Here is an 11,566-nt window from a genome sequence, read left to right as displayed (position 1 = left end):
GCATTGATCTGACAAGGAAGCTTATCAATAACAGTGCATGTATTGAACAAACAATAGCATGATCAAGTTAACTCGGGTGTAATAAAGAGCAGTCGTTGCTCTCTTGTTTTCTTACAACAAAAAGTGCTGCAGGTTGATTCCCCATTGATAGTCACTGTCGAGATTGGAAATTCATTATCTGCTGGAAAAAAGAGTATCAAGAATCTACTCAAAGCAATTTGGATCAAGTGTACAATAACAACTTTGAAATTCTTGATGTATGAAACTTTAAAGTAAATTAGTGTGACCATAGGAGCGCCAGGTCCATGTTGGTCTTTTGTTAAATGTTGATCAAAGATTGCATTAATGTTGATTACCAAAAAGTTAACAAAATCTTAGATAGATATTTATAAATATGTATATAAATGTCTTTTTCGTAAATTGATTTTTACAGTGTTTGTCGTAAAGTGTTGTCATCGTGTTACTAAGCAAATATTTTCTTTATTATTCTGTCGTGTTTTATTTGTGTTTTGTATACACGCACAATCTTTTCGCAATAAAAGTACATACTAAATAAAGAAACATCTGTATAGATTATCACATTTTTGTAAAGTGTCATTAAATGTATTTACAAACAAAAATATAAAAAATATAAAATATGTATTATCGGAAATAATTATTACAGCAAGAAAATTAAAGTGTGTAAAAACTATTGATTAGCACTGATCAAAGACCTATTGAAACTCTGTAATATATACAGGTATCTTCCTAGATCTTTAGAAGCAAAATCTAACGCGTTACCAATAGACCAAATACACGCTTACCAAAATGCCCAAACTTTCAGAATGGTCAACACTATTTTATCAAATCTGCGATCAGCATTCGTGTCCCTTGCAGAAAGGAACAATATTTAGACAAATTCTTCCAATTGATGAATTAATATGTGTATACTACTACGATACTACTACTACTAGGTGTTCTATTTCAACATGTTTCCGAACCACATTTATAAAATATTTTATAATGTTAACTACAGAAATGAAATCACGATGAAAGTACATTGAGTACCACTATATTATGAACTATTCGTATAGGAGAATGTACTATAACAATTATATATTTTTGATAATTTTAAATTTTTACTTAACAACACCATGTGCAAACCTTTAAAGGGGCCTTTTCACAGATTTGGGCATATTTTGAAGTTTGTCATTAAATGCTTTATATTGATAAATGTAAACATTGGATCTTAAAAGCTCCAGTAAAAAAACAAGAATAAAATTTAAAAAAGGAAAAAAAGTAGCCGGTACCAGCAGAGCTCTAGATAAGAGGCGTATCTGCGTATTTACGCATTTAAAAAATACAAAAAAACGCATTAAAAATCAGCCCAGTACGTAACAAAACGCAATACAAATCTTGGTACGTAATTTAAATTGATTTAAGTGCGTAACCGGTTAACCAATAATCTAGTTGAGTTTTTAGTGTAAGTTTACCATTCCTTTGAATCAAAAGTAAGTCAATCAAAATGAGCTTGTAATAAAAATAGGGAACGTCTCTTTTCCATTGTCTGAAATATCTCTTTTCCATTGTCTGCAAAAAGGCAGTGAAACACCAAATTACGCTACATTTTTTTTTATTCAGCAAAACAGTTCAACGCTAAATAGTTTGTGCATGATGTTCAAAAGATTTAAGTTACATTTAAAAGCGAATACGTTTGTTCGTAATATGTACGGTACCGACGGACTAATACATTTAAAACAAAAAGTCTATTTTTTCAGTTCTTTCCTTCTAGAAGTCTAGCCACGGCGTGAGAAAATAATATTTCAAATTGCATTCGTTAGCACACCTCATCCTTAACCACTAAAGATTATTTTAAAATCGAATTATTGTTCTTGACTATAAATAGTCTATAGTCTTTACTAAAATTCGAATATGGCCACAGTAAATAACACTGAAAATCGCACCATCGTTCATTTCTGAAAGTCGACTATGGCCACAGTAAATGGCTCTTAAAATGAGACCATCGTTCATTAGTGCAAGTCGAATATGGCCACAGTAAATGACTCTTAAAATGACACCATCGTTCATTACTGCAAGTCAACTATGGCCACAGTATATGACTCTTAAAATAACACCATCGTTCATTACTCAAAGTCGACTATGGCCACAGTAAATGACTCTTAAAATGACACCATCGTTCATTACTAAAAGTCGACTATGGCCGCAGTAAATGACTCTTAAAATGACACCCATCGTTAATTACTACAAATCGACTATGGCCACAGTAAATGACTCTTAAAATGACACCCATCGTTCATTACTACAAGTCGACTATGGCCACAGTAAATGACTCTTAAAATGACACCACCGTTCATTACTGGCAGTCGACTATGGCCACAGTAAATGATTATTGAAATGTCACCACTGCTCATTACTGCAAGTCGACTATGGCCACAGTTAATGACTCTTAAAATGACACCATCGTTCAATACTGAAAGTAGACTATGGCCACAGTAAATGACACTTAAAATGACACCATCGTTCATTACTGCAAGTCGACTATGGCCACAGTATATGACTCTTAAAATAAGACCATCGTTCATTACTGCAAGTCGACTATGGCCACAGTAAATGACTCTTAAAATGAAACCACCGTTCATTACTAAAGGTCGACTATGGCCACAGTAAATGACTCTTAAAATGACACCATCGTTTAATACTAAAAGTCGACTATGGCCACAGTAAATGACTTTTAAAATAACACCATCGTTCATTACTGCAAGTCGACTATGGCCACAGTAAATAACTCTTAAAATGACAACATCGTTCATTACTGAAAGTCGACTATGGCCACAGTAAATGACTCTTAAAATGACACCATCGTTCATTAATAAATGTCGACTATGGCCACAGCAAACGACTCTTAAAATAACACCATCGTTCATTACTGAAATTCGACTATGGGCACAGTAAATGCCACTTAAAATGACACCATCGATTATAACTGGAAGTCGACTATGGCCACAGTATATGACTCTTAAAATAAGACCATCGTTCATTACTGCAACTCGACTATGGCCACAGCAAATGACTCTTAAAATGACACCATCGTTCATTACTGCAAGTCGACTATGGGCACAGTAAATGACTCTTAAAATGACACCATCGTTCATTACTGCAAGTCGACTATGGCCACAGTAAATGACTCTTAAAATAACACCATCGTTTATTACTAAAGGTTGACTATGGCCACAGTAAATGACTCTTAAAATGACACCATCGTTCAATACTAAAAGTCGACTAAAGCCACGGTAAATGACTCTTATAATAACACCATCGTTCATTACTGAAAGTCGACTATGGCCACAGTACATGCCTCTTAAAATAAGACCATCGTTCATTACTGCAAGTCGACTATGGCCACAGTAAATGACTCTTAAAATGACACCATCGTTCATTACTTCAATTCGACTATGGCCACAGTAAATGACTCTTAAAATGACACCACCGTTCATTACTGGCAGTCGACTATGGCCACAGTAAATGATTATTATAATGTCACCACTGCTCATTACTGCAAGTCGACTATGGCCACAGTAAATGACTATTAAAATGACACCATCGTTCATTACTGAAAGTCGACTATGGCCACAATAAATGACTCTTAAAATGACACCATCCTTCATTACTAAATGTCGACTATGGCCACAGTAAATGACTCTTAAAATGACACCATCGTTCATTACTGAAAGTCGACTATGGCCACAGTAAATGACTCTTAAAATAAGACCATCGTTCATTACTGCAAATTGACTATGGCCACAGTAAATGACTCTTAAAATTACACCATCGTTTAATACTAAAAGTCGACTATGGCCACAGTAAATGACTCTTAAAATAACACCATCGTTCATTACTGCAAGTCGTCTATGGCCACAGTAAATAACTCTTAAAATGACACCATCGTTCATTACTGAAAGTCGACTATGGCCACAGTAAATGACTCTTAAAATGGCACCATCGTTCATTAATAAATGTCGACTATGGCCACAGCAAACGACTCTTAAAATGACACCATCGTTCATTACTGAAATTCGACTATGGCCACAGTAAATGACACTTAAAATGACACCATCGATTGTAACTGGAAGTCGACTATGGCCACAGTATATGACTCTTAAAATAAGACCATCGTTCATTACTGCAAGTCGACTATGGCCACAGCAAATGACTCTTAAAATGACACCATCGTTCATTACTGCAAGTCGACTATGGCCACAGTAAATGACTCTTAAAATAACACCATCGTTTATTACTAAAGGTTGACTATGGCCACAGTAAATGACTCTTAAAATGACACCATCGTTCAATACTAAAAGTCGACTAAAGCCACGGTAAATGACTCTTATAATAACACCATCGTTCATTACTGAAAGTCGACTATGGCCACAGTAAATGACTCTTAAAATAAGACCATCATTCATTACTGCAAGTCGACTATGGCCACAGTAAATGACTCTTAAAATGACACCATCGTTCATTACTTCAATTCGACTATGGCCACAGTAAATGACTCTTAAAATGACACCACCGTTCCTTACTGGCAGTCGACTATGGCCACAGTAAATGATTATTATAATGTCACCACTGCTCATTACTGCAAGTCGACTATGGCCACAGTAAATGACTATTAAAATGACACCATCGTTCATTACTGAAAGTCGACTATGGCCACAATAAATGACTCTTAAAATGACACCATCCTTCATTACTAAATGTCGACTATGGCCACAGTAAATGACTCTTAAAATGACACCATCGTTCATTACTGAAAGTCGACTATGGCCACAGTAAATGACTCTTAAAATAAGACCATCGTTCATTACTGCAAATTGACTATGGCCACAGTAAATGACTCTTAAAATTACACCATCGTTTAATACTAAAAGTCGACTATGGCCACAGTAAATGACTCTTAAAATAACACCATCGTTCATTACTGCAAGTCGTCTATGGCCACAGTAAATAACTCTTAAAATGACACCATCGTTCATTACTGAAAGTCGACTATGGCCACAGTAAATGACTCTTAAAATGGCACCCTCGTTCATTAATAAATGTCGACTATGGCCACAGCAAACGACTCTTAAAATGACACCATCGTTCATTACTGAAATTCGACTATGGCCACAGTAAATGACACTTAAAATGACACCATCGATTATAACTGGAAGTCGACTATGGCCACAGTATATGACTCTTAAAATAAGACCATCGTTCATTACTGCAAGTCGACTATGGCCACAGCAAATGACTCTTAAAATGACACCATCGTTCATTACTGCAAGTCGACTATGGCCACAGTAAATGACTCTTAAAATGACACTATCGTTCATTACTGCAAGTCGACTATGGTCACAGTAAATGACTCTTAAAATTACACCATCGTTTATTACTAAAGGTTGACTATGGCCACAGTAAATGACTCTTAAAATGACACCATCGTTCAATACTAAAAATCGACTATGGCCACGGTAAATGACTCTTATAATAACACCATCGTTCATTACTGAAAGTCGACTATGGCCACAGTAAATGACTCTTAAAATAAGACCATCGTTCATTACTGCAAGTCGACTATGGCCACAGTAAATGACTCTTAAAATGACACCATCGTTCATTACTTTAATTCGACTATGGCCACAGTAAATGACTCTTAAAATGACACCACCGTTCATTACTGGCAGTCGACTATGGCCACAGTAAATGATTATTATAATGTCACCACTGCTCATTACTGCAAGTCGACTATGGCCACAGTAAATGACTCTTAAAATGACACCATCGTTCATTACTGAAAGTCGACTATGGCCACAGTAAATGACTCTTAAAATGACACCATCCTTCATTACTAAATGTCGACTATGGCCACAGTAAATGACTCTTAAAATGACACCATCGTTCATTACTGAAAGTCGACTATGGCCACAGTAAATGACTCTTAAAATAACACCATCCTTCATTACTAAATGTCGACTATGGCCACAGTAAATGACTCTTAAAATGACACCATCGTTCATTACTGCAAATCGACTATGGCCACAGTAAATGATTCTTAAAATGACACCATCGTTCATTACTTCAATTCGACTATGGCCACAGTAAATGACTCTTAAAATGACACCACCGTTTATTACCGGCAGTCGACTATGGCCACAGTAAATGACTCTTAAAATAACACCATCGTTTATTACTAAAGGTCGACTATGGCCACGGTAAATGACTCTTAAAATGACACCATCGTTCAATACTAAAAGTCGACTATGGCCACAGTAAATGACTCTTTAAATAACACCATCGTTCATTACTTAAAGTCGACTATGGCCACAGTAAATGACTCTTAAATGACACCATTGTTTTTTACTGAAAGTCGACTATGGCCACAGTAAATGACTCTTAAAATGACACCATCGTTCATTACTGCAAGTCGACTATGGCCACAGTAAATGACTCTTAAAATAACACCATCGTTCATTACTAAAGGTCGACTATGGCCACAGTAAATGACTCTAAAAATGACACCATCTTTCAATACTAAAAGTTGACTATGGCCACAGTAAATGACTCTTAAAATGACACCCATCGTTCATTATTACAAGTCGACTATGGCCACAGTAAATTACTCTTAAAATGACGCCATCGTTCATTACTGAAAGTCGACTATGGCCACAGTAAATGACTCTTAATTGTACTCTTTTTGTATTTTGTTTCGTTTTGTGCCGTTTTGTTTTGGCAATTCATCACCTGCCATGAATAAAGGACCACGTACGTATGTATAATACAGGGTAAGATCTTGGATCCCAAAAGGTACATGGTGCTGCTAGAAAGAAGCAGGGTGGCGATTCGGAACAGAAAATGACATATTCATATAATATCCAGGTATTTTATTAATCAAATACAAACATATTGTCATTAAGAAACAAATTATCTATGGAAAAACGTATGATTGCGTCACTATACACACGCATATACGTTTGCAAATGTTTTGCTAAGATTTGCAGTAGATTTACGCTTGTTGCAAGAAAGATATTTATTTTTGCATGCATTTATTATTGCATGTAGAATACGCATTTAATCCGAATGCACCAACTCTTGTAAGTAGACAAAATGACACCTCCCTTATGATGGCTTTTTACCCCTCTAAGACAGTGAATGAATATTATTTTGGCGATGTCCGGAGGTGTTTATCAATAATTATTTATTAAATTTCATTAAACTTAATATGAATGTGTTCAATCATACTGCGGTGCACGCGTAATTAATTTATTGCCCCTTAATTGATTGAAATTCAGGAAGGTTGTACGTCCGGGGCTGTTTCACAGTACCTATTTCACGAAACTTAAAACAAATATACATCATCATTCGCCGATATTGTTTCTGTGTGGTTCTCCGTCCTTCCACTTTCAATGTCCGGAGCTGTGTGACAGTAACTATTGCATGAAAGTCTATAAAACTTAAATTTCATCATACTGCAGTGGTGCACACTTATGTTCTGTAGGAATCGATAACTCAACAGTTAACAGTAAACCGGTGTTTGTAATGCAACGATCCCACTTTTGTCCTTACACATCTTCCGACCGTACGGTGTTGTCAGCCATGTTGAACTTTTCTGCAGGATGTTAGCGTCTTTGTGTTCACCAGGCTTTACCTTTGAAATAGATTGCAACAAAATCCAATCTGGTACGACATATTGACTAGGATTCTCACACAGTTTTTGAGTACCATGAAAGTTGTGACATAAGCTACAAGAAAACATGCTTTTTAACATGAATATACATCTACTATCCAGAAAAATGTCTTAAATGAAACTTCATGAGCACCTACAATTTCATCTGTAAAATTTATGTTCCGTGTTTTACTTACGTCTATCCGCTAGGGCGCTTGACCAATATTCTTTTATGCTCGAGCCTGCATTAAAAAACCCAAAATATTTGTGAAAATGAACTAAAAACACATCAAGTTACATAACAAGTCAAACTTTTAAAGTGTCAAAGGCTACGAAGACACTTATAAGTAATTGTTTTATTTCGATGATACGATAAACTTTTACTTATCATAAATTGCCTGTGACTAGTAATTGTATTAATGGCTTGGTTATGCCAAAACACGTTACAGATATCTCTTTAAACCATTTTGTAAAACGTAAATCCGAATGAAATTTCTATGATATTTATACGAAAAGAAAAACCTAATATGACTGCTATATGTTTTTACAAAACTGATCATTGTAGTATTAATGATATGGACAATACATACGGTGAGTTGTTGCCAGGCTATATGCTGTGAAAAAACTTTTGGCCACCGTTCGTTGCAGCGCCTCTGTGGCCTCTTTATAACTACATCCAGTCGCCTGCAGTTTTATGATTTGAAACAAACGATTATGAGAATATTTAACAAATTTTACATACATGTACTGTGAAATATTTTCTGTACGAATATGTAGTTTACTTTGACACCAAAGAAGAAAATAATTTTTGTATGACATTCGAAACCGATATACTTTTTTCAATTAATAATATAACTTTAAATCTTTGCTTTTACTATTTATATTGTTCGGACTCGCCTTTAAAAACCGCGTAAAAAATAAAACGGGATTCTATGTCTATTGACAGTCTAACAGGCATGTTATATGGAGATATTGTACATTTTAAGACTTTGTTCTTCCCATTAACATTTAAAATATTTACATTTAACGAATTAAATTTACACAAACACAGCGCAAGTTTATACTTTCGTGAATAAAATGTGGTTGTGCACAAAATGACCAAAATGTTACGCACTCTTATAAATAAAATCATGTTTTGAAAACGTATATATTATTGTAAGATAATACTTGTTACAAAAAATAATCAAAGACCATACTCTATACCTCGTGCATGATCACTGAACACGCTTCCTTGACGAGGACGGATTCTGTATACGATGAAACTAGTCTGTAATTTAATATAGAAATGGTATTGGTTTTAATTTTTATAAGTTTAAGTTTAGTTTTTAACAAATGTTGATGGCAGTCTCGATCGAGCACGACCTTAGATGTATATCTTTCCACATACTAATTTTTAACCTTTACAAAATCGGTCATATGCAAGATTATGTTTATTTTTCACTTTCTAAATCCATTGTAAACGGCCCAATGATTATGTTATGGCTGACTGGAATAGTTCATGAAAAAAATCAATACTCAATAAAAAAATATAATACGAAATACCTTTTGTTCTTCTTGAAAGCTGATTTCAGCTTTTCGTTAGCTACGAGCTTTACCAAAGGGTGGTTCCTGTAAATGTCGTCATTATTGACAGTTTAAGTAAGCAATCAATTTCCCATGTTTTGTGAAATTTGTATGAAATCAAAGAAAGGGAAAGTTTTACATTGTGTATGGTACCGTTTGTCAGGAGAAATTGTGAATAAGCGAATAACACATATTTTTTCTTTACAATCGAACCTCGACTTTTATCGTTAATTGATTCAAAATATTTCTGCTCTTATCCTAAATATAAAGTGGTTATATAAATAAGGGAACACAGATAGCTTTCAATATAATTGGTATTTTGAATGCCAAGCGCTTATGCAATATACAGTTGCCATTGCTAGGCATTGTACTGTACTAAGTGCCTGTTCGTAATGCAACTGGATCATTGCGATACTTTGGTCTTTACGAATTTCTCACATAGAGTTTATCTATTTCGTTCGGAGCTCATTGAATTCGAAGTAGCTCTTGACTTTGGGCAAGTAACAGACGCATCAAGACCAATTCCACAACACCGTCACACATAGGTTTCGGTGGCAAGACCGAGTTCGAATACTACGCCGTTTACAAAGCTTTTCTGCTGTCAAAGTCAGTTTTTGTAAGCATTAACGCACATTTTGAATAAGCTTAGTATATCAGTGCATTGAATTTAATTGCAGAAAAGCTACCTTATTTATGACAATTACAACTTACCCGTTTTCTGAAAAGGTATCTTGGATGTTTTTCTCCACGACAGTCAGTGCCTGAATTACATGAGGAAAAAACTGATAAAAATGAACCAAATTATTATAGCATGTACACTGTTTCAAGAGTATGACAATACGTTAATGAAATTGTGCATTAATATTTGAATATGATAATCAATAGGCATGCAACGGAGAGTAATGTATGAATTAATACCTCTAACGCGAAAACGCAAAATCCATATCCGATGGAACTTTTTGGTGCCGCGTCTACGTTTGTAATACATTTGCAATGGTTAAGCAACCACAAAACGTCACTGAAATATATATAAAAAAGATCGGAATGAAATGGCGATAGAACTTCGACCAAATTCCTATGAACTTATGTGATCCAATGAAAAGTAAAATATATATGACTTTCTTTTAAAATATTGTAACCACTAAAACATGTAGAAATCCTATGATACCATTGCTCACTTTAAGAGTCATTTACTGTGGCCATAGTCGACTTGCAGTAATGAACGATGGTTTTACTGTGGCCATTGTCGACTTGCAGTAATGAACGATGGTCTCATTTTAAGAGTCATTTACTGTGACCATAGTCGAACTGCAGTAATGAACAGTGGTGACATTTAAAGAGTCATTTACTGTGGCCATAGTCGACTTCCAGTAATGAACGGTGGTGTCATTTTAAGAGTCATTAACTGTGGCCATAGTCGACTAGCAGTAATGAACGATGGTGTCATATTAAGAATCATTTACTGTGGCCATAGTCGACTTGCAGTAATGAACAGTGGTGACATTTTAAGAGTCATTTACTGTGGCCATAGTCGACTTGCAGTAATGTACGATGGTGTCGTTTTTAGAGTCATTTACTGTGGCCATATTCGACTTGCACTAATGAACGATGGTCTCATTTTAAGAGTCATTTACTGTGGCCATAGTCGACTTTTAGTAATGAACGATGGTGTAATTTTAAGAGTCTTTTACTGCGGCCATAGTTGACTAGCAGTAATGAACGATGGTGTCATTTTAAGAATCATTTACTGTGGCCATAGTCGACTTGCAGTAATGAACAGTGGTGACATTTTAAGAGTCATTTTACTGTGGCCATAGTCGACTTCCAGTAATGTACAATGGTGTCATTTTAAGAGTCATTTACTGTGGCCATAGTCGACTTCCAGTAATGTACAATGGTGTCATTTTAAGAGTCATTTACTGTGGCCATAGTCGAATTGCAGTAATGAACGATGGTGTTATTTTAAGAGTCATTTACTGTGGCCATAGTCGACTTTTAGTAATGAACGATGGTGTTATTTTAAGAGTCTTTTACTGTGTCCATAGTCGAATAGCAGTTATGAACGATGGTGTCATTTTAAGAATCATTTACTGTGGCCATAGTCGACTTGCAGTAATGAACAGTGGTGACATTTTAAGAGTCATTTACTGTGGCCATAGTCGACTTGCAGCAATGAACAGTGGTGACATTTTAAGAGTCATTTACTGTGGCCATAGTCGACTTTTAGTAATGAACGATGGTGTTATTTTAAGAGTCATTTACTGTGGCCATAGTCGAATTGCAGTAATGAACAGTGGT

At 35.3% G+C, this 11,566-nt stretch overlaps 2 long non-coding RNA genes across 3 annotated transcripts; both read right to left on the bottom strand.

Moving 5' to 3' along the window:
* Positions 1–7,567: 7,567 nt before the first annotated feature.
* On the bottom strand, positions 7,568–8,398 carry LOC127838345 (uncharacterized). The gene is made up of 3 exons (XR_008029777.1): positions 8,296–8,398; positions 7,903–7,947; positions 7,568–7,687 (listed from the first exon to the last, which is right to left on the bottom strand). It is a non-coding gene; the product is annotated as an uncharacterized LOC127838345 (long non-coding RNA).
* A 263-nt stretch (positions 8,399–8,661) lies between these two features.
* LOC127838344 (uncharacterized) lies at positions 8,662–10,289 on the bottom strand. 2 transcript variants are annotated; one of them, XR_008029776.1, is made up of 4 exons: positions 10,187–10,289; positions 9,980–10,029; positions 9,248–9,313; positions 8,662–8,972 (listed from the first exon to the last, which is right to left on the bottom strand). It is a non-coding gene; the product is annotated as an uncharacterized LOC127838344 (long non-coding RNA). The 2 variants fall into 2 exon arrangements; XR_008029775.1 differs by lacking the exon at positions 10,187–10,289 and having other exon boundaries at positions 9,980–10,167.
* Positions 10,290–11,566: the final 1,277 nt, after the last annotated feature.

Source organism: Dreissena polymorpha, chromosome 7, assembly GCF_020536995.1.
Source record: "Dreissena polymorpha isolate Duluth1 chromosome 7, UMN_Dpol_1.0, whole genome shotgun sequence".
NCBI classification, from domain to species: domain Eukaryota; kingdom Metazoa; phylum Mollusca; class Bivalvia; order Myida; family Dreissenidae; genus Dreissena; species Dreissena polymorpha.
The sequence above is the reverse complement of the archived record's forward strand: the minus strand, read 5'-3'. Positions and strand labels throughout refer to the sequence as shown.